At 38.9% G+C, this 24,902-nt stretch overlaps 1 protein-coding gene across 2 annotated transcripts in view; it reads right to left on the bottom strand.

The window, feature by feature from the left end:
• Ctnna2 (catenin alpha 2) overlaps positions 1-24,639 on the bottom strand; it is a 1,122,097-nt gene extending 1,097,458 nt beyond the window's left edge. For both annotated transcript variants that reach the window (XM_036182154.1, XM_036182155.1), the window contains exon 1: positions 24,397-24,639. The gene's annotated coding sequence lies outside the window, so the exon portion shown is untranslated. The remainder of the gene's footprint in view (positions 1-24,396) is intronic.
• Between the last annotated feature and the right edge of the window lie 263 nt (positions 24,640-24,902).

The raw sequence follows: 24,902 nt of genomic DNA, 5'->3' as shown, positions 1-24,902 counted from the left end.
TGAATCAGGAGTTATACAAAGATGTGACTCTTGTCCTCTGCAAAAGCAGGATGCACATTTAACTGTTGAACCATGTCTTCAGCCTTGGACAACGATCTTTTCAAAACTACACATTCATAAACATATATAATGGCATATCCAATAAGCATCCCAATGACATGAGCTCCATCCCTGGTAACCATGCAGTTGCCCTTTGGCTTCGGAATGCACACACAGACACACACACACACACACACACACACACACACACACAGGCGCATATACATAAACATATATATATATATATATATATATATATATATATATATATATATGCATGCATGTGTGTGTGTATATGTGATGTGCGGGCATGTGTGTGTGTGTGTGTGTGTGTGTGTGTGTAATTTTAAAACTAGTAGCTGTGGAGATGACTCAGCAATTAAGAGCACATGCTGCTCTTACAAAAAACCTGGGTTGGATTCCCAGCACCCACAAGGCAGTTCACAAGTATGTGTAATTCCAGTTCCAGGAGATCTGATGCCCTCTCTTCAGATCTCTGTGGTCCCTGCACTCCCTGTCCCCTGCCCCCCCACCCAAACACACACACTGATAAGGGTTTCCTCAGGTACATCCTGCCAGGTGCCTTTATCCCAGCAATGTCCTGAATGGGAGAGCAGACTGACATATCTGGGTGTAAAAAGTTTGAATGTGGCTTAATTGTGTTTTATTGTTTGTTTAGGGATATGTTTGTTTGTTTGCCTGTTTAATAACAGAGACTCTCGGGCACCATTTAAGGGGGAAATCAGCACATTTCCCCAGTTTACTAGTGTATAGAACTTACTTGGATGGAACATAGCTCAGAATTGGCACCCTACAGAGCACTCCAGCATGCTATCTGAGGCTGCTGAATCCACCAGAAACATACACTATTAAGGCCTTAATTAGTTTAGGTGCAGCTTGTTTCTCAGTATACATATAATATAACTGCTCAAGGTTTTAGTCTTTCATACATGTACTCAGGTTAATTAAATGTAGCCTTGTGACTCTAAAGAAAAATGTGTAAGACACTGTAATAATTTATGAAGACATGGCATGTTTTCTTTCAGTTTCCAATAATAGCTGTACTGGACATGTAGCTTGTTGGCAGAATGCTTGCATATCATGTGTGAGGTCCTGAGTTTATTCTTTAGCCTCTGTCTGTCCATCCACACTGCCTAAGCTCAATAAATAACTGGCATGGTGCCCTTCCAGATGCTACAAACTTACTATTTTCATGCACACCAACATGCCTACAAGCTTCCAGTCATTCATATCTTAGAGATGTTATTGCATTTAAATTGAATATATTGACTGAATTACTTATATATTTATTGGCCCTGTTCTAAATTCTGTGATAGCTATTTATGCAATATTACATATAATATAGAATTTTCTATTATAATATAGACAGATATTACATAATTTAGATGTGTATAATTTTGTAAGGGTAATTAGATGACGAAAGTTCATCCATGCATTTAAGACACTCATAGCCAAGAATGTAGGATGTTAAATGGGGACACTGTAGGACAACAAACACAGCAGTAACTCCAAGGTAAATTACTACAGAAATGAGGCACAAAGAAAGAAGGACAGAAGTTAGGAAGAGAGTGAAAATGAATACTTGATAGAGATCAGGTGGAGCTTCATGAAGCAGGCATTGTTGGTCTGTAACATCATGTACAATATCCTACAATGACAGCAGAAAAGATGCTAACAAAGATGAGGAAGAGGGAACCTTCAGAATAACTATTCAAACCATATTTCCTTGGAATATGACCTTGTATCTAAAACACTAGAGACCTACCTGCACTGTAAAGAATTTAAATTTAGTTTGGTAGCCACAGAATGATGCTGAACGTTTTCTTTAATAAATGGAAACTATGAAAATTAATAATCTAATCTTATGCAGGTACATGAAGATAAAGTATTACTTATGAATAGAGAGGTGGGAAGAAGATAAAGAAAAAAGGAGATAGGAGATAGGGAGAGAGAAAATCAAGGGAGAAGGAAGGAAACAGGAGAGAAGGATAGAGAAGAAGGAGAAACAGAGTGAGACAACACAGAATAATTTAATAATTAATATGCTACTTAGAAGTCCAGGTCATTTGGAAGTACGCCATCAAACGTCAGCAAGAAAAAGTTTGGGAAGTTCATACATCAAGAAAAGTCAACAACAACGAAAGAAAAATCAACTATTCAACAACAACAACAAAAAAAACAGGAACAAATTTTAAAACATTGATGCACATTTGTACACTTTTCTTCCAAATTTCATTCCATTCCAACGGTCCTGCTGAAAAGTAACACACAGTTCATGAACATTTGGAATGTAAGTTAGATGGGAACAAGATGGGCACATATTCCTTCCAGTTCTCCTGATCTCTCTAGGAGTAGAAAATTCCAACAAAGTTCATCTGCAATTCTGGAGGTTGTTCCTTCAGTTCCTAGAGGTACGATGGCACCAGTCCCCCTATATTTCATATCTTGTGACCTAGCAGGATGTTAATTTACCCATGAACCATCTCAGAAAAGTGGACGAGCTCTACACCTTTAAAGCACATCACGACGGGGGGGGGGGGGTTGGGGGGGTGGAAATTGTTGGCCATGAAAGAGAAATTTTCAGAACCCAGGGAACACAACAGGTTCCAGGAAAAATAAATAAATAAACAAAACATCTATGCCTTCAAAAGAGCATCATTCATTTAGAGGGTTTATTTTTAAAATATCAACAAATGTAATTTTAGCTATTCACTTCGTTGCAAGTCTGATAACACTCCAGTGTGCATGCTTAGGTGTCAATATTTACCTGCTTTGCCTACCTCAGATCTCACCCATTCCTATAGACCCTGCTGTGTGTTATTGCAGGCATAAAACTAGTATTCATTGAAATCGTCTCTGTTGCTATGGAAATATCATTTAATTTCCTCATTAGTAGGTATATAAATGCAAAGCCGCAGCTTTTGATTATTTCTGAAGTTTGGTGGCCAACTCTATTGTTTGTGTCTGATGACCTGCCCCTCCTCCCAATGCTTTCAATACTTTCATTCAAAGTAATAATTAAGAGCTTAACCTGTCTTGCATTTAAATGCTTTTAACTTAATTTGTTTTGCAAGAGAGAATTGTGGAAAAAACAAAGAACATGTATGCCCATTTAGTATTCTCAAGAAAGACATGAAATCTATCTATATACTGTTGATCTAAAACCAGTGGTAGGTTTTCTTTAAATCATAAGTTCCCTCATCTTGATAACTGATAAAAGGTTTTAATCAATATATAACTGGATTTGTGCACTCCAGCTTTAATTAAATAAGGCATAATTGACATGGTTATTACTCTTTTCATTTTGTATATCTGCAACCATGTAGTGAAGGATAGACAGCCACCTGAGGTACTGTTGGGGAGTGGTAGAAACCCTGGTTGCAGAACCTAGTTGAAGGAAGTTATTTACGTCATTGTGGGCTGCCCTTGGAGTTTATAGGGGACTCAAATGCATCTCTCCCCTTCCTTCTTCTCCTCCTCTTCCTTCTTTTCTTTTCCCCAGCTGTCCCTAGACAGGGTCTCATGTGGCCCAGGTTGGCCTCAAACTCACTATGTAGCTAAAGATAAAGATAGCTTGAACTTTTCTCCTGCCTCCTTCTCTCAACAGTTGGGATTACAGGCATAAACCATTGCATCCAGTTTATGTGATGCCCAAGGAGCAAACCCAGATTTTTATGCATGATAGGAAAGCAATCTAACAACTGAAATACATCCTCAGAAATTCTCTTTCTCTTCTATTTATGATTTACTTTCAGGCTACCATAAGGGAAAAGGGCCTGGTGTGTAAAGTAGCTTGCCATGGACACTCTGTCTTGAGTATTTTCCTTGCTAAATTGTTCCTCTACTTAAAGCAAAGCAAACACTTTTCTCCTGGTGCCTTGCCTGTAAGCATGCACATCTACCAATTTACTTTAAAATGCATGACTTCTAGTTACTCCCTTCCCAGTCTCTCTTCAGCTCAGTGTTATAAGAGTTCTGAGCTAATCACCAGGCTGAAGCTACTTTGGGAAGTTTCTGTTTTTATGCTTTTTCTCAATTTTTTTTTTTTTTTTGAGCTGAGGATCGAACCCAGGGCCTTGCGCTTGCTAGGCAAGCACTCTACCACTGAGCTAAATCCCAAATCCACCTGAAGCTACTTTGGAAAACATCTTCACAAATCCAACAGACTCTTTCTTAGCCTCAAAGCAAAGGACTTTTTTTCCCCTTCCAGAAACATAGGAAAGTGGGAATAGGTTCTTCATGACTTAAAAGCTGAGGAAAATGATCACTCAAAGGTACAATCATCTACCCTCATTACATCTCACAAGTTCAGTGGACACCAAAACTCAAAGGTACAATCATCTACCCTCATTACATCTCACAAGTTCAGTGGACACCAAAACCAATTTAATAAGGACAGATGTTTCCTCTTTTTTAAAGATTTATTTTAATTTGCGTATATGTATGTCTGTTGGTAGTGGTAGTGGCGGGGGTAGTATATACTGAGTGCAGGTACCTTTGGAGGCCAGAAGAGGGCACCAGATCTTTTTAGTTGGACATAAAGGGACTGTTAACTGTACTATTTGGGCACTGGAAACCAAAACAGGTTCTCTCTAAGAACAGCAAGCACTCTCTTTATCACACCTCCCATATGCTTCCTCTTCATTGCTAAACTGTTCCTGATACGCTTGTGGACAGTACCACTGTTTTCTTGGGAGAAAAGAGACAAGATTCTTGTTCACAGGAGATACGGCTTTTGGTTTCCTCTTTCACTGACAAGACATTTTTCACAGAATGTCAAACCCCTAAGAGCTACAGTTTAGCTTAGTGAGCTCCATTTTTAAAATGTTCCCCACACCAATAATTAATGCATATAGTAAGATGGAGATCATAGCTGGAAATTGTTGCACATTCAAAGATCAGAAACCTGGAGGAAGAGACAGCAAGCCCACCTCCTACCAGAAAAGTCTTCTAAGGAGACTGGAAATTGGTTTTGGAGTCAAGTTTTGAGCGCTGATCTGCCTACCTCCCACAGTTGCTCCCCAGTCCATGACCTGTGACTACTGCAACCTTAACTATGCTGTCTCCCAGCTTCTGTCTTCAGCAACTGCTCTGGCATTTCTACCCCTTCATCGCCCAGGTGGATGTCACAACTGAGAAACCTCAAGGATAGAAGCAAAGAACTGTTTCTAGGCTTGATCTTACTCTCTGGGTTTCCTTATTTTGGCTTGGTCTAAATGGAAATCCAAGCCAAGAGCTTTGTAAGGATTTTTGTTTTCATTGCTGACTCCCTGGACATCAATGACAAATATCCACACAGGATTCATTTCCTACCTTCTCATCAGTTTTTTTTTTTTTCAGCCTTTCTTTGTTTCATAACATTGGAGTGGACATTCCTGAGAAGCAGAGCCATGCTCCTCACCAAGCTTCATGCCACCCTCAGGACCTTTCATCTATTTCCATGATTCTAATTATCATCCATCTTTGATCCAAGATTTCAACTTTGAATGCCAGCAACAGAGACATCCAGACCCCATTCACAAATGTCTAATGAAGAATTGCTCAGGAAATGCTGTGGGCTCTTAATTCAACATCATCAAAACCACACACCAGCTTCGTCCCCAGTCTGTTTCACACAGGAAGACATGTGATAGAATTCAGCAGCCTTTGTCTTTGCCTTTGTTCTGTATCTCTTGCATCTTCATGGTCCCAAAGCCATCTCTCATTTATTCACCCACAGCTGTTTTTCTCTGTGCATCCTGCCTTCTTAACAGTGCCCCTCAAAAGCTCTTGTAACTGCATTACTTTACCAGGCCTCAAATTTATAGTGACAATTCTACTTTACTGCTTTCTCCTCAGCCTGTATGTGATTCTCTAGCTTGTCCTTGTTGGAAACTTTTACATTCTCTTAAAATTCTCACTCAAATGTGAATATTCTATTCGTTGTCTAATTACATTTGACTTTAAGCACCCTGTTACTGCTGCCAATAATTCTGCCTGTGCCTCTTGACATGTTTTGGATTTCCGCTGTTTGTGGGTCATCACTTCCTACTACTCACTCTCAGATATACTAAGGATCAAAATGGTGCCTTATTCATCCTAGTAACCAAAAAAATAAACTTTTCCCAAGAAAGGCAATAAGGAAACATCTTCTCAGCCATACTGTGGGTAAATGTGAATATAATAATTAAATACCATTTCATGATTATAATGAGCAAAGGACAGTTGGTTCCATGCTATGTACTAAACTGAAGCTGATCCCTTCACAATGGAATATTATTCAGTTGTTAAAAGACATGAAATCATGAATTTGCAGACAAATGGGTGGAGTTACAATCACATTGACTGAGGTAACCTAGACCCAAAAAGAAAAGCATTCTGTGTTTTCTCTTGTCCGTGGGTGTTAGCTTTTACACTATGGATATATGTGTTGCATTTAGAATACTCACAGAGGCTAGGTAGCTAGTAAGTGACCAGGTGAGGAGATGATTTTCCAAGTAAGGGGAAGTAGAATATTATGTTACAAGTGGATAAAAGGGGAATTAAAACAGGGGGAATTAAATGGATGGTGATGTGTGGGCAAGGTGGATGATGGAATATAGGGAGGGACAACAAACACTAAAGATCTTTGGAAAAGCCATAAGCAAGCTGTCTTAGAGTTTCTACTGCTATGAAGAGACACCATGACCATGGCAACTCTTAAAAAGGAAAGCATTAAATTGGGGCTGGCTTACAGTTTCAGAGATTTAGTCCATTATCATCATCGAGGGACACGGCAGCATACAGGCAGACATGGTCCTAGAAAAGGAGCTGAGAGTTCTACATCTTGATCCACAGGCAACAGGAAGTGAACTCTCTACCACACTGGGCATAGCTTGAGTAAAAGAGACCTCAAAGCCCACCCCACAGTGACACATTTCCTCCAACAAGGCCACATGTACTCCAACAAAGCCACACCTCCTAATCATCACTCCCTATGGGGGGCATTTTCTTTCAAACCACCACATTCCACTTCTTGTCCCCCAAAGGCTTATGGCCATATCATAATGCAAAAATGTAGCTGAAAGTTTTTCTTCAGTCCCACCTGGCCCCAAGGTCCCACAGCCACTTATAAAATAATCATTCAGAGGCTTAACATTAATAACTAATCTCATGGCCTATGGCAGGCTTCTTGCTAGCTAGCTCTTATAACTTCATTTTGATTAATCTATTAAGTTGCCACGTGGCTGTGGCTTACTAGTACTTTCACACCTTGCTTCTCCTGGCAGGGGCTGGAGTCTCTTCTCTGCCTTTTTCCTCCCAATATCTCCCTTAGATTTTCCTACCTGGATCTATACTCCCCTGCCATAGGCCAATGAAGCTTTATTTATTAGCCAATAGGAGCAATACATATTCACAACATACTGAAAGACACCCCACAGCACTTCACCTTTTCTGCCTAATCAAAAATGAAGGTTTTAACTTTAATGTAGTAAAATTACATATAATAGAACAGTTATAAAGTGGTAATTACAGTTATAATATCTAGTCTATTTGCATTTGGCAAAATTAAAGAAAATATTCTATCTATCCTATATTTGTGAGTCTAAGATTTTATATCTAATTTATCTTTTATCATAACCAAGGAAAATTATAATTATAACTATTTAGTCTTCAACTACATCAAAGACCCCAGAAGGATATAATACTACCTAAGTATATAGGAAATACATTGTAAGCAACTTCCAGGAGGTTCCTCTGGTTCTACACGGCTACACAAAAATGCATTCAGTCCAATTTCAAAAGTCCCCATAGTCTATAATAGTCTCAAACTTATTTAAAAATTTAAAATTCGAAGTCTTTTCTGAGACTTACTACTACTGTTGAAACACACACACACACACACACACACACACACACACACTTTATCATATAATGGGTGGGTGAGGGGAACAGGAAAAATAGTGTTCCAATAGACAACATACACTACCAAATTAAAGCCTTTGGGAAAAAAAAAATGGGTTTAAAAATATAACAAGACTTAATTTGCATTTTTAATAAAGCTAAAAATAATCAGTTCATTAGTTTGCTTTCATTTTGAGAAATAAATTACCTGTCATAATAGTCAAAGATTCTAATTGATTAATTCAAGAGTGTTTCAGGTATACAGATATGAAGACTATGTGTGACCATCACTTTCTCTGGTACCAGCCAGTCCCTGTTCTTCCCCTCCCCCAACTCCTGACATTTGTTTGTCTACCTTCTGTCCACCATAGAGTTGATAATTCTGTATGTTCTATACAAGTACAATATTTTGTGTCTGTTTTTTCATTTAGCATACTATTTTTGCCTTTTTCACATGTCAGTAAATATTCATATTTATAGCTGAATATTATCTCATTGAGGAGATGGACCATATTCTGGTAATTTACTTTTTAATTGATAGGCATCAGCTCTTTCACTTCTCTGCTATGGTGAAGGACATTGCTATAACATGAAAGCACAGGGTTCCTGTGGACATTCATCTTTACTTCTCTTAAGGATATACTAATGAGTAGAGATCTTAAGACATAAAATAACTATAAATTTAAAATTGTGGGAACTGCAAAGCTCCATCCCAGTGTGGCTACACCATGTCTCATTGGACTCCAGTTCCTCTACAACTTCACTAGAAGCATCCGTTTCTGATGCTTTTTGCTTTGAAGCTGCCTAGTGGCTATGTACAGGTATTTCATTCAGGTTTTGACTTATAGTCACCCTATGATTAATGATATTTACTTCTCTTAATGTGCTTATTTGGTAGATGTCCTCTGTAGAAGACATTATAATCTATATTACAATCATGTTCTTATTTTTGTTCAGTATTTCATTAATATGACACCTCTTCCTCTTTATATATTGAAGGAACTGTTCCTATTTGTACAGTTTGTATATGCTTTGTTTAATTTATAGGCTGTCTTCCAGTTTTCTTGATGATGGCTTTGATGCACTAAATGTTTTAACCTGTTATGAAGTCCAGCTTAAGTAGTATATCCTCTGGTTTTTGTTTGTTTGCTTTGTTTTGTTTTGTTTTTTAGCTTGGGCATTATAGCTAAATGCATTGTCTATCTCAAGATTGACATCAATACTTTCTCTGAAGTGCTTTAGATTTAGCTATCACATTTAGGAAGAAGATGCATTTTCACTTAATTTTGTAAGTGAAGTGAATGATCCAAATTCATTCCTTTTCATGTGGATATTCATTGCCCTGTTTATTCCATGAATTTTCTTTTTCATTACACATATTTACATACTGTGTACAAGTAAACATGTGTCATAGCACACATATGGAGGTCAGAGGATAATTTATTGAAGATGGTTCTGTTCTTCCACCACATGAGTATGGGGATTGAACTCAAATCATCAGAATAACAAGGGCCTTTATCTGCTGAGTCATATTGGCCAGCCCCTAAAACACTAGCCTCTTGCCTATTGAATTAACTTGTCACCCATGTTGAAATACCAATTTAATACAACTCTATGGGTTTATTTCTGAATTTTCCCTTTTATTCTGAGGGTCTCTGTCTATTCTTACTCCACAGTCATATAGTCTCAATTATGACAATTCTGCAGTCAGCTTGGGAACTGGTATATGTGCATCTTACAATCTTGTTCTTTTTTGAGACTTGTTTTTACTATGTTCATGTAACAAATGAATTTTAGGGAGAACTGAACAATTTCTTTTTTTTTTTTTAAGCTAGTAATTAGAAAGCAATAGCATTGACTCAGAGGATCAATTTGTCTCCTCAATCGTGTTTTATTTTTCCCCCTGCCTTTGAATACTGATGTATTTCCCTTTATTCAGGTTTTTCTTAACTTCTTTCAGTAATGTTTTGTAGTTGGCAATATGAAAAGACTTCTATAACTTTATAGTATTAAATATTTTACTTTTTCAAGGAAACAGTAAGTTGTAAGAAATAAAACCTACTCTGGTAGCCTTCTACCTTAATTAAGTGCTTAATAATGACATACTCCTATAATTCTGATATGAAGCAATTTCAACACATAATCAAAAGGAATATATAATTTACATGCTAACCTATTTTAACTGAGAATAATTCACACCCTATGAAGAGTTACAGTAAAAAGTAACAGACCTGGATTTAAGGGGCCAGCTATTCATCGAAGCAACAGCACAAAACCTGTCTGTACAAAGCTACCCAGACATCAAGAAAGTTCCATCAGATAAATAGCTCCATATCAAATTATTCAAAAAATTGAAAACAGAAATTGTCTACAGGCTGAAAGATTTATTTGTAATCATAATGGTAGTATTATTTGAAACCATCCTTACTGCTATAATTGTTGACAGAAAGATAAAACTATTGAAGTTAACATTTTTAAACTATAGTGATCTAGCATCCATAAAGATATTTTGTAGTTTCATTAACTGTGCCTTGACATTTGTTTCCGATTTCACATTCACATTCACTATTCTACCAAAAAAAAAAAAAAAAAAAATCTTGTTTGTAAACTAAAAATTAGATCTATTTACACTATGTGACTCATAGGGTCTTTACAGGCATGGCTTCACTAAGAATAAATGTCTCAATTAAGGTTTCTACTATTGTGATGAAATACTGTGGCCAAAAGCAACTTGATAAGAAAATGGTTTATTTGAAAACACTTCCAGGATAGAAAGTTGGAGGCAAGAGCTGGTGCAGAGGCCACAGAAGGGTGCTGCTTTACTGGCTTGCTCCCCATGGCTTGCTCTGCCCGCTTTCTTACAGAACTCAAGGCCAGCAGCCCAGGGCAGCACCACCCACCATGGGCTGGGCCCTCTTACAGGAATCACTAAGAAAATGCCCTCCAGGTTTGCCTACAGTGCAGTCTCATGGAGGTATTTTTTCAATCCCTCCAGTCAGATGACTTCAGAGTGTGTCACTGACATACAACAAAGTGGCACAAGTATGTCCTGGAACTTAGTTTAGTGCTAGAGCGCTACATATGACCATTAAAGATGGAGAAAGTGGGCAGGGAGGAAGGAAATAATAATATGTTAGTAATATATATGCATAAAATCTAAACCAGATGAATAATTAAATTTTAAAGCAAATGAGTTCCTTTTCTCAACTTGCATAATCAGTTAAAGTTTTTTATTTAATATGTGCATTTTGGGGCTGTAGAGATGCCTCAGTGGCTAAGAGCACCTACCGCTTTTGCAGAGGACTCACACTTGGTTCCCAGCCCACATTAGAGGCTTCACAACTGTCAGTAACTCCAGCTCCAGGAGATCCAATGTCCTCTTCTAGCCTCTATGGGTAGCTGACTCACATCCACATATCCATACATAATACACACACATATGTATATATAATTAATATAAATCTAAAACTTTCATGCTAGAATACTATAAGAATAATACTAAAGTTAACCTTCTTCCCAAGCTTGAAAAATATAGTCTTTAAACTACTACTACTACTACTACTACTAATAATAATAATAATAATAATAATAATAATAATAATTTAAAATGTAAATTCTGGTCAGGAATTTGAGACTACAAAAGCCTCCTGTGGATCAGTTGGCTACTGCATTAAATTTTCCACATTTCTGAAAAACAGCTCTAGATGCAACAGAAGCTGTCTCACACAGCAGCTTGAGTACACAAATGACTAAATAAGACACCAAATATCCAAAGAATATAGATGTCTTATAATTTTAAAAAATATCATACATTGAACATTTTCAAAATCAAGCAAATCATTGTTCAGCCAACTGGATGGCAATTTTGAAAGGTACTTTCAGACTCCTGGGAGCTACATATAAAACAATCTCCATAAAATATTCAGAGAGGCCCAGAAAATTGCCAAGTCAGTATGCACAAGAGAGTATACGGATTCTATTTATACAATGTGGCTTATCCAAAGAGGAGTTCATAAACAGAAAGATTATGGGTATTAGTGAACTGAGGTGCTGTGGACTCAATAGATATGTAGAATTTATTTTTAAAGTTAGCCTGTTTGGATCAAGTATTTCAGACACAAGGAGTACCTAATTTATACTAAACTAATGTTAGAAAAATATTTTAAGTTAAATATTAGCAGAAACTATACGAAAATGAGTGTTTATTTTTCATTTGTAAAATGTATTTGATCCATGACATATTATCTCATTTTTTACTATTATTGTAAGTATTATTATTATTATTATTATGTTTACAGTACTGGAGTTGGATCTACAGCTAGTGTTTGCTACCCCTGAACATTATATCCACAGATAGTTTCTTGCCTTAACGATTAAAACTGTCACACAAATTCTCAGAAAAAATAAGGTGAGAAAGACAAAAGTTTTGAAACAGAAATGTAACTCAACAAGGTGACTGGGTACTGAACCAAGTATGAAAACCAAAGGTATGGTCGCTTTGATGCCAAAGAGTTAGTAAAAACCAAAGGAAGGCCTCTGTTTCCCCACAGTCAACAGAACAATTTAGATATAAGACAGGGATAAATCACACAGTATGATAAGGCTCTCCTTCTGTGAGGAAAACTGTTCATGATCCTGAAAGATATACGAATGAAAACTAAAAAACTAAAGGGACTCTGACAAAAAGATGTGATCACTCCTCTTTCAAAATTACCTTTAAGATACAATGAAGGTTAAAACAGCAAGAAGGTTGGTTCTGAAATTTAGTAACTGTTGGACCACTATAGTCTTCTTTTCAAAGGGGTGTAAAAGTAAATATGAAGCAGCTGGGTGGTGGTGGCCAATGCCTGTAATCCCAGCACTCGAGACACAGAGGCAGGCGGATCTCTGAGAGTTTGAGGCCAGCCTGGGCTACCAAGTGAGTTCCAGGAAAGGCTCAAAGCTACACAGGGAAACCCTGTCTTGGAAAAATAAATAAATAAATAAGTAAGTAAATAAATAAATAAATAAATAAAAAGTAAATATGAAGCTTTAGAGAAAGAAAAACTTTTGGACCTCACAACACACTGTATACCATAGAGAGATTATGATACTCTATCATGACTTCAGTAATGCTAATAAAAATCTTTTGAATTACACAAAGTGAAATCATGTTAATGGCTCAACTTAAAAACGCAGACACTACTTCTAGAAGAATCAGCCATCAGGTCATTACACAGAAAATAACAAGACTCTCTAGAAATCACTGGAGAAAAAAATCACATGTAAGGCATCTATCCTCCCCATGTATTTACTTGTAAACTTTTATATTATCTTGTATTTGCAAAGAAAGGTGGAATCAGGCATCTTCATACTTAGAGGTGGAATAGAATTTATATACTGCTTTAAAAGAGACCTAGCATTAACAAAGTAGAAAGTGCATACACTTCCTGACCTAGTAGTTGTAGTTAGCAGCATTAAAACATAAGGCACTAGTTCATGTGGAAAGTAAACTTATATTAAGATGTTTGTATGGCCTTGCCTGAAATAGCAAAACACAACACAAACTGTCTACAGAAGCACAAAAATTCAAGAACCCATGGAAGATCCACACTGTAGAGCAAATGATAACTAGTGAAACCTAAAGATGCAGACCATCAGATATCAGTATGGTGACATTTTCCTCTTTAAAAAGATTTATTTATTTTATGCCTGTGTGCTGAGTATATGTATAAGCACTATGTGGATGCAATGTACTTGGAGGCCAGAAGAGAATGTTAGATCCCCTGAAAGTGGAGTTACAGGTCTCTGTAAGCCACCTGATAATGGAACCTGAACTCTAGTCTGTTGGATGTACTTTAAGAGACACACGGGTAAAGGCCACCACCTCTGTTAAGTAAGCCTCCCTCCTCTTTCTTCTCTCTCCTTTCTTTCCCTCCCCTCCCCCTCTCTGTATTTTTACATTTGCACACTCACTAAAAGCCACATTCAACATAGGCATTCACTACCTATTTGCAGCTATGTCTGGAATGGGTCACCAAAGTTAATTTGTTGCCTATCACATAAACCATAATAGATGGCAAAGTATACCAGACTTTTTCTAACTGTATATATTGAAAAAAAAAAACAACTATAAATTCCAATAGATGTAATTTTATCTCAAAAACATGTAGAAGAATTTTTATTATCCCAACAAATGCTTAAATACATTTAGTTTTAAAATAAGATACAAAAATGATACAACCTAAGCAGTACTTTAAAGAGATTTCCCTACAAGATAAACTAGAATATATTCATGAGGGGTGGGGCTAGAAATTTACCAAATGTTCACCAAGTGAAGAGTTGGACTACAAGTTTGTTTTGTTTTGTCTTTTCCACGTATATTCCTTGTTAGTTTCTGGAGAGTAGATAGCTCTGTGTCAGTACCAAAGATTTAAAAACAAAAAACAAACAAACAAACAAAAAACAACTGTTCTTTTGAAACAATGTATCTCTTGTTTCATTCTTGAGATACCTCCATGTACACAATATGTCAACATTTCTCCATTACCAGCTTGTCTCCTCCATAGGTCTTCCTTTCAGCTGCTTTCTCAGCACATACCATCGCCTTAATCTTTGCTCTCCTGGAAGTTATTTTCCCATCTCTCCCACTGTTACTCTCTGAACCCATCACCCTGCAGGAACTGTTATACCCAGCCCTCAGACCAAGGCTGGAATGAAGACAAAGTTTCTAATGTAGGATGGCCTTCTCTTCTATTCTCTTAATTTTACTATGGCGAGAACTGAGTTTTCCTTCAGTTACAGCCTGGATTTCTAAGCCACGGACATTGCAGTAGTGTTAGAAGAGAATGCCACACACTCTACCATGTACCATTATACTGCTCAGGTGACTATTTATATCTGTGTGTAGACTGTCAGTTTGTGAGGTAAAAATAAAATGTCTTATTCTTGTATAGATTCTGAGCTGATATTCTACACACAGACATTGGTTTTCATACCTTATATGAAAATATTTGATGAGTGACTGATACATTTGAACCCAAACCTGCAGGATTTATTCAAAGATGGAGCTTGTTCAGAGATTAAATTCAACCAACAATTATTTGTGAAGGGACTGTAATAGAAAAAGAGTTAGCAAAAAGAAGTTTTTTATCCATGGAAATCTACAGTTTCTATCCATGAAAAATACCTTAGAAAACAGTTCAAGAATAATTACTGTTTGGGCTTCACCCTGAACAAGCAAAACATGTAAACCTTCTTGCCTGAGGTCCTGATTTCACAGATGGGCAAACTGCAATCAAGCTTGCTTGCCTGGATCACAGACTATTGCCAACACTCACTTTTGCCTCCTGTCCCAACCCCATGGGTCCTGCTTGCTTCGCACTACTGACATTGTTTGTGTGCTTGCCCACTTTCAACTGCTCCCTTGAATCTAAATGTCCTTCCCTTCCAGCTCAGGCTTTGGGCTGCAATTCGAAAGTCTTCCTTTTGTTCTTGAGTATCCTCTGATACCTGTTTTTGCCCACATGACCAAAATAACAAGCTGTCCCAAAACACACAGGGACTTCTGTTCCAAGCTCTTTCCAAAGGACTGAGAATGCCATTGCAGTCTGTAAATGCACTTTCCACAAACAAGGAGGCTTACTAGTCATTCATTTTCTTCTGCTCATCAGTCCTTCCACTGACCCTGCCCAGTGCTAAGCAGTCAGATCAGAGAGCAGGCTTCAGGATGGCTTCTGGCAAAAGTTCCCTCATTTAGAGGCTGCTGCTTACAGTCTGCTGGAAACTAAAGCAGCTGTCATAGTACTGGCTGTGCATGAGGGAGGTCAACACTCAGAGAGGCCAGAGCAGCAGGTCACCGAGTAAAAGCTGAGCACAGTTCTATACCCAAGACTCACCCCATGGACATCTGAACACTTTCGCAAGTCCTTCCAACACATTTCTTTCCCTCCGCACACAGGTTATACACAACTGGTTTTCACGGTGCATATATGAACTCATGCACACACCACCTCCATCATTAGCTTTGCTAAATTTTGTTCAAAGAAATAACCTTAGATGGTGATTTGACAGAGTTTGGGACTGTTTGAGTTTAATGGTACTGTGAGCAAAGCTGTCACAAGTTTTCATATAGAAGTTTCTATAGGTATAAGTGTCATATACAGTTGTTTCACATCCTCCTCTAAATTTGCTGTTAATTTTAGTAATCTAGAAACTTCATGATGAATGTTATGACAATACATTGCTTTTTTGTTATTTATTATATTTGTGTTTTAATTTTACACATCAGCCATGGGTTCCCCTGTCCTCCCCCCTCCTGTCCCCGCCCCCACCTTCCCCCTAGACCCTCCCCTCCGTTCCCATCTCCTCCAGGGTCAAGACTCCCCTGGGAATTCATTTAAACCTGGTGGATTCAGTACAGGCAGGTCCAGTCCCCTCCTTCCATGCTGAGCAAAGTATCCCTGTGTAAGCCCAAGGTTCCAAACAGCCAGCTCATGCACTAAGGACAGGTCCGGGTCCCACAACCTGGGTGCCTCCCAAACAGTTCAAGCTATTCAGTTGTCTCACTTATCCAAAGGACCCTAACGGTCGGTCGTGCTGGAACTCTCTTCCAATAACTGATGGAAGTGGATGTAGAGATCCTAGGCCAGGCCCCAGGTGGAGCTCCAGGTGTTCAATTGTTGAGAAAGAGGAGGGACTGTAAGAGCGTGAATTATTGAGACCAAGATTGGAGCAGCACAGGGACAAATAGCCAAACGAATGGAAGCACATGAATTATGAGCCAAGGGCTGTGTAGCCCCCAGCTGGATCAGGTCCTTTGAATACACTGCTTTTTAAAGTTTTATTTTCAACTATATGTACATGTTTGTGTGTGGGCATGTGCACATGAGTTCAGGTGCCTGCGGAGGGCAGAGGCTTCAGATGTCCTGGAGCTGGAGTTAGAGACTGTTGGGTCTTCTGCAAGAGCAGCAAGTGTTCTTAATTACTGTGCTGCTCCGTAGCCCCACTCTGTGGTTTTTTAATTTCAACATTTGGGTGAGTAAAGGAATTAAACATCTGGGCTGGAGACATGGCTCGCTGGCTAAAGAACCTGTTGCACAGCTCTGAGAACCTGAGTCCTTGTCCCCAGCACCTGTATAAATGCTGGACAGATGTGGTGACCACCTGTAATCTCAGCACTCCAAAGAAAAGCAACAGGGCAAGCTGGTTAGCTAGATTATCTCAAGTTGGTGAGTTTTAGGCACAGCAAGAGACTGTCTCAATAAATAAAGTTAAGCAGGATCTAAAGATACACCCAACATCAACTTCTGATCCTACACACAGGTGTACATGTGTTTTTGTGCACACAAACATATGAATATAACACACACACACACACACACACACACACACACACCCCTAAGTGCCATTCTGTACAGACATTTTCATTAGTAAGTCTTCTTTTGTGAAACACATCCTAAGACAGTTTATTACCTTTTCCCATCAGATCTTTGTCTTCTTATTGAGAAGCCAGACTTCCATCTGTCATCTTCATACAGCCCCTTGTGACATGCACAAGAGAAAGAAATACACAGATCTAGCATAGTTTGTCTATCTTGAAGAGCAAAAATGCTATTGTTTAATTCTGTTAAATCTTCACATAGCTTCAAATTTTTCAATTAGTGCTCTTTAGGCTTAAGAAATATTTGCCTAGCTCAAAAATTATACACAAAAAATTTTCCTCTGTATTTCTTTTTAGAATTGCATCTTCTTCCCTAGTAGTGGGATCAGGGCCTGTTCATAATACTAGAGCTGGCTGTGGAGAACCTATTGTCCAGCCTTAAAACAAAGAGAGTGGTTCAGTCCTAGCTCAATGTGATATGCCATGCCTTGTGGACACCCATGGGAGACCTGCCTCTTTCTGAACAGTAACACAGGAGGAGTGGGTAGGGAGGTACAAAATGGGGTCCGGGAGGGAACAGAACAGGATGAGGGAGGGGAAACTGCTGTCAGGATGTAAAATAAATGAAAAAAATTAATTAATAAAAAATGTACGTATCTATCCAAAATCATAGACAAATCTCAATGTGCTCAATGAGTTTAGATTATGTGGTTCAAACTACATCATTTTCTAGAACAATAAATTCTGAAAAACAGAGACAAAAGCTGAGCAGGCCCATAGGAATACTACATGGAGAGAAATATTCTATACCCTATATCTGAGAGTAGGGATGCTAGGTAGTACACATCCAAGTCAACAAGCTATTGCTCAAATAAATCGGGTGTCTCGGTTGTAACATAAAATATATCTCAAACGCAAGAAAGATGTTTAATACCATGAAGGGTGTGTGGGTGTGAGTGTCTCTGTGTATCTGTGTGTGTGTGTGTGTGTGTGTGTGTGTGTGTGTGTCTGTGTGTATGCATAAGTGCACGTACACACATAGGAATGGAATGTACACCTGCATTCATAGGACTGTAATCAGAAGTTTTCTGCTAAAACTAGTGTATATAGTCTTTCCATGGAGAGAAAGAAATTTATTTGAAAAGATTTGTGAGTTCAAACTCTGAAGCATACATGATAGAAGCAGAGAAATGACCCTAGCAAATTGTCCTTTGACCACCACATATATGCCATGTGTGAGTTTACATTCATTTCTCATCCATGTTTTAGTTTTTGAAACTATGTGTTGAATTATACATGTATACTTAAGTACCTTTGTGTGTGGTGTGGTGTGTGTAAGCCAAGAAGATGAAGTGCTTGCTACACAAGTGTGCACACGTGAGTTGAACCCCATCACCTCAGTAGCATGTATCTGTAATCTAAGACCTCCTACAGAGAGATGGGGGCTTCAGAAAGGAGACTCACAACACAATACTGTCTCAAAGTGGAAGATGAAAAATGACGCTTAAGGTTGTCCTTTGACCTCCAAATGTACGCCATGGTATGTGACTACCTTTGTTCTCCCCCTCCCCCCCTCCCTCTCTCTCTCTCTCTCTCTCTCTCTCTCTCTCTCTCTCTCTCACTCACACACACACACACACACACACACACACACATCAACATAAACACACAAACAGCATAAAAACACATACATATGCAGATACAGGAAAGATAAACTTTATATATATGTGTGTGTGTGTGTGTGTGTGTGTGTGTGTGTGTGTGTGTATACATACCTTGTATTTAAAACATGGATTGTATTATTATGACAGTGAAAATATACAAAACCCCTAACTAAACAGGCAGTAATAAATTTTATACATTAACGTTCAAGATTATTCCATTTTGTGTCAACATTACTCAATCCTCCCATTTGTAAACTGTCTTTAACTGATAAGGGAAAGCAATTATGGTTCACACTTGGAAATGCCTATTGTCATTACACATGACATGATGTAAGAGCTGTGTTTATGGATCAAGTCCTCAAATAAAAAGGAGTAATACTATCCTTTTTCATAGTAAAGGCCTACAATATTAAGTGTTATAAAAATGAGACCACCACTTTTCTGATGTTATAATATGCCCTAGGCAATTCTTTCAAAGTGGTGTAAAATATTTGTGGTTGTGTTCGAATTCATGTTAAAGGTGAAAAATACTAGGAAACTGAAAATACCCCAAATACTTCTTTTTCAAAATCATCTGTGGCTTCAATGTAAAAGCAAGTAGAAATGACACATCTTAAATATTTTATTTAGATCTGTGGAATCTTTAAACAAAAATCTGAATACAACAAATAAATTCCAAGTAGAAAATAAAAATACCACATCCCTAAACAAGTCACTTATGCAACCACCTCAGAACACTGCAGAAGCAAGGGTCAGCAGTGTGTGAAAGTTGGAAAGCAGGAAGGGCTGTGAAATGCCATTTTGAGACTATATACATCCATTGTCAGCATTAACTCACAACTGTAATTATCTGCACTGGACCCACACAAGATCTGCCTCATCAACAATCACTCAAGAAAGACAGAGGACCTACCTACCTGTTACCTGTTGAGCCCAATAGGTCCAATGGATCCTTGTAGACCCATTGTCAACCTCAATGAGTCACAAACAAAACAGACAGCATACTTGAAAGATATTTGTGGGGAAGATGAGGGAGATATATGGTAAGAAGGTGGAGGTGATAGTAGTCAGTATACATGATATATGACATACATAAAATAATAATCATAACATTTTTAAGATTCCAGTTTCTATAATCTATTAGTTTTTGGAAATATACACTTGCTTATGACTTATGTAAGCTAAGATCAACTCTGTATTATTAGAACTATGAAAATGAATATAAGAAAACTTTTTACTACTAGGAAAAAAGCAATGAAGCTGTGTGCACCCACTTAAAACATATTAAACATAAACATTAAAAACACTGCTACTTTGAACTTGCTTGCAGAGAGAATTTCCTGGAAATCTATTTTCAGATAAAAGAATTCAATTCCTACCACTTCTACTGTTAGATGAAAAATTCCACAAAATAATCTATGAATCTCAACTAAAATTGAAGGTTGACCAACAGATGTCTATGAACATTTGCTCTTCTGGATTTATAATGTGATCAGGACAAGTTCCACACAGACCCTCTTATTGTCACCACGTTAACTTAACAATAAAATACCAAAAAAGCATATTCACTTTTGGAATCATTAATATTTTTGTATCCTCATGAAAAGGGAAATTAGTAAGAGATAATATTGTGAATAAAATAAAAAGATCCAAAAAAGTATGTAATTAATTCAAGAATTACTTCTGTTTTTGTGTATGTTAAAATAAAACATCTTAGAGATATCATCCTGGAACACCTGTGGGGTAAGGAAAAGCAAGGGGAGGTGTAATAATGACAGCATTAAATCATTATTGTCTAGGAAAAGTCAAGTGTTTCCTCTTCCTCACAGTTTAAGGAAAAACCAAGAAAAAAATATTATGAGTCCAACTGTGGCACAGACTCTGAGTTCTGTGTCATATGACAGGATGGAGTACTAGATGTAATGACATGGAGATAAAATTAAAACCAGTTAGCTGGTAACTGAATCTCCAGTGGGAAAATGTATACCAAAGTACAGTCAAGTGACTTGTCTGAGGTAGCAGAATGTTCACTAGGATGATTTGTTTAACACCATTTAAGGCATCCACCAGTTTAACCAATAGTCCAGAAAATGAAAAGTCTTGGTGATATGCCTCCCATCACACCAGGTTTCCTCCTTCATTTTGATATGACTCCAGCTGTGGTACCCATGCTCTCTGTCATTCTTCTCTGGGGCTTCAGTACAAGCTTGAGTACTCATACCAAATAAAATATTTTTCCTGGTCACACAAACATCTGTCCCCTTCAGAACTGCTGTTATAACTCTCTGCCATACTAGAGGTGCATAATCCTACATACTATGTTATAGTACTTAAAAACCTGTCCACCTAATTAAAGTAATGCTAATGCAAAACAAACTTTGCTCCAAAGTTTTGTACTAAACCCATTTAACCTCAAAGCAAACTCCATGAATCATAATCTCATACCATTGATAAAACAAGTTTCTTAAACTGCAGGTAAGGACATGGTGTTCTTAAACAAGAATAGCTGAACTCATCGTGGAAACTTTCTCCAAATCTAGCTCATTGCAGCTGTGAAACTGGACCTAAAGCAAATACCTTTTATCTTCAACTAACGTACAAGCTGAGGCCAAAGACAGTGTCTATTTCTTCTTTACACTTCTTTCCATAGCTCATACTACACAGCATTAACTTGCATGTGTGTTAAAGTTTGAAGGGATGGAAGAATAAAGAATATATGCAGAATATTCCCTGTGGGGTTTTATAGCATGTTCTATCAAGTCTTTATTTGTACTTTAAAGGCCTATGCAATTAAAAGCAGATGCTCCTGAAAATAAAATTCTTGAGAAGTCAGTGTATATATGTGAATGTGTTTGTTAGTTAGGGCAGTAAGCTGCTTTTTTTGTTGTTTATGTTTTGTTTGAGGGTGCTACTGAACAAGCCAAGGGCCTAGAACATGTTGTGCAAGCAAACTATCACTGAGCTATACCTCAGCTACATCAAATTGCCTCTTTATGCATTCATTCCTTTTCTAGTTCATATTTTATTCATTTTACTCATCTATACTCCTAAGATATTGTCATAAACAAAATATTTCATTTTCTATTTCTTTAATAACTTCACTCTGCTTTCACAATATTAATGAATATGTATAAACAAGAGTCAGATAAAATGTGCCTTTCTATCCACAGTGAGCACTGTATTCCTATCTGAGATACTCCCTTATCATTCTGAGCAGAAAAACTGCAACATAGAAAAAGCAGGCTGATGAGGGACTGCTCCTCCTACACTCAGAACTTCACAAAGCAAGGGTAATGGATTGGCAGGGAAAACAGCATTTGAAAGTAAGTTAGAACAAAACAAACCTTATTATTCCCATATTATTGCCATGAAAGCCTTTCATTGGCTGAAACTTAGGACAAAAAAAGAAATAGCAATATCAAAAACACATCTGTGTGCAAATTTACTGTCAACTAATATAACCATTCAAACACATACAGTTGACTACAATTCTACCTGGAGACATTAGTAAGTTATGCTTAAACCATGCTTCTGCCACATGGATGATAAACCTGCCAAGCCATGAAAGGAACTGCATTCCTCCAGGGGAGGGTAAAGGGGGAGGCCTCTCTGGTTTCCTAATATCATCCTGATAGTCAGTAAGGTCGGCACTCTTTCAGTTAAGAAGGTAATTCTCTTCATTTCAACTCCTACTGTACATTCACATAAAATGCAAAAGTGCCTATTATCACTGTTGGAATGTCATCAAATTTCAGTAAAAAGAATAAATCCAAAACTTACTCCATACTATAGTTATTGACTGGCAACTTCAGTGAACCCGGCTTTGGTCCCTCTGCACATAGTATACATATAAATTTTTAGACATAGAAATTTACCTGTCTTAAAGTTAAGGTTTGAAGAGATGTTAACATTCAGAAGAATTTCACCAGGACAAAAGATAGGTCCTGAATTTTTCAGTTTATTTTTATGCACTCAATTAGACTCACTGATATTATATAGGGAAACCAGCATTGCTGTCCTGCCATCTAAGTAAATGCAGTGTAAGTAAATCGATTAGAAACAACATTTGCAAACAGGAGAACTACCATACCATCCTTGATAGAGACCGAAGTAGACTGAGGTGAAGCTCAAGAAAGGAATATCAAATTCAGGGTTCAGTGCAAGTAACTGGTGAAAAATTGACTGAAAATTTTAAATTCTTAATAATCTCCAAAGGCATTTCAACTTTTCAATAAGTGTAAATCTAGGAATGGACACGGTCACTCGGTACATTTTACTTCAGATATCAGGATTTCTATAAGGTGGCTGAGAAGAACTGTGGGCGCCTGTACTGGAGCCTATCACACAGCTAACGCTATCAAAATGAAATGTTTACAAGACAGCAGAGTACAGTTTCATTTTCCAATATCGGGCTAGCCATTCTCAGTCCTGAAGTTAGCCAGGAATGAACAAAAAGTGTATCTCCCTATTTCCTCAAACCAAGTTCCCCGGGTGTTTTGCATACCGAGCAAAACACAATGTGCAATGCACCGGCATTAAAGTTGAGAGAGTTTCTGTCTGTGAAGTAGGTAGTGACAGCCAAGGACACACAGGTTCAAGTCCAAGCTGAATATTAGGCGGGTGGCTTGAAAACGCCAATCCAGAAAGGCCTAGGGGAAGGGATACGGGCTTCTACTGTTGCCACCCTCCCTCTGCCCTCCCCTTTCTCTCTTGTTCCCTTCCAGGCTTCTCTTTCCTTGCGGTTTCTCATGGAGACGACAATCAAAGCAGAGAAAGCTGGGTTTTAAATTAGTGTGATACACACTGGGAATATGCAATCCCCAGGAGGAAAAAAAAAAAAGAAAGGAAGAAACTGCTGAAGGGGGGGGGGGGGGAGCGGCGGCTGGAAACATATCTAAGTGGCAACCTCCCCACCCCCACCCTTTATAGCACATATCCATAGATTGTTCCTGGACTCTATTCCTTCCAGTTCCCCGTACTCTATCCAACTTGACCCTTAATCCTGACAATGTAAAGAACTGCAGGGCATGCTCTGTGCAAGTGTGCCTCTCTTGGTACATGAGACCAATTTTTTCCAGAAGCCCCTGAATCCGGACAGTTGTAGCAGGCAAGGATGCTCCCCACCGGCAAGGGGGTGAGGTTAAGGAAGCGGGTAAAGAGATGAAGAGAAGATAGATAAAAGGCATGCAAAGATGAGCTGGAGGGTGAGTGACTGAAAGAAAAACAGAGAAGAAAGAAAGGGTGGGAAGGAAGTAGGGCTGGGTGAGAGAAGAAAGGGATGAAAGAAAGGCTGGAAGAGAGAAAGGAGCGGAGAGGAGAGAGGGATGTTGGGAAGGATGAGGGCGGGAGGGCTGGGGAGCGGGAGGGAGGGGAGGACGGAGAGGATGGGAGGGAGGCAGGCAGGGAGGGAGGCAGGCAAGGATGGAGGATGCTCTGCCCGGGACTCACCTCTGTGGGTCGGTGGGAGTTTCTCGCCTCCTCCTCCTCGTCCTCTGTCTGCAGCAGCTGGTGTGGAATGACAGACGCGGCTGGAGAGGCGGCGGTGGGGACTAGGGCAGCTGCTGCAGCTGCTTCTGGCCGAGGTGCGGTGCCGCCCGCTCCGCCCGGGTCTCCGCCTCACTCAGGGCTGCCAGCAAAGCCGCTCCCCCCTCCCCCCGCCCGCCCCGCGTCCTGCCCTAGCGAGCGGCAGCGGCCCGGATCGCCGCTAGGGGAGGTGCCCAGTGCGCACGCGCAGCCGCTTTCTCGCTCGCTGGCGCGTGCCCGCGGCTCGCCCGGGCTGGCACTGGATGAGCACGCGGGCGCGCGGCCTTGGAGCGCCCGAGGGGCGGGACCGGAGAAAGGCGCCACAGAGGGCGCAGGTGCCGTCTCCATGGCAATGGCGTTACCCTCTGGGCGGGGACCAGGAGCTTGATGCGGCCCCGGCCGGGAGGGGCTGGGTTCCTGAATGATCTGCC

The sequence above is a fragment of the Onychomys torridus genome, chromosome 3 (assembly GCF_903995425.1).
Source record: "Onychomys torridus chromosome 3, mOncTor1.1, whole genome shotgun sequence".
Lineage (NCBI taxonomy): Eukaryota > Metazoa > Chordata > Mammalia > Rodentia > Cricetidae > Onychomys > Onychomys torridus.
Note: the sequence above shows the minus strand (reverse complement) of the source record. Positions and strands in the feature narration are given on the sequence as shown.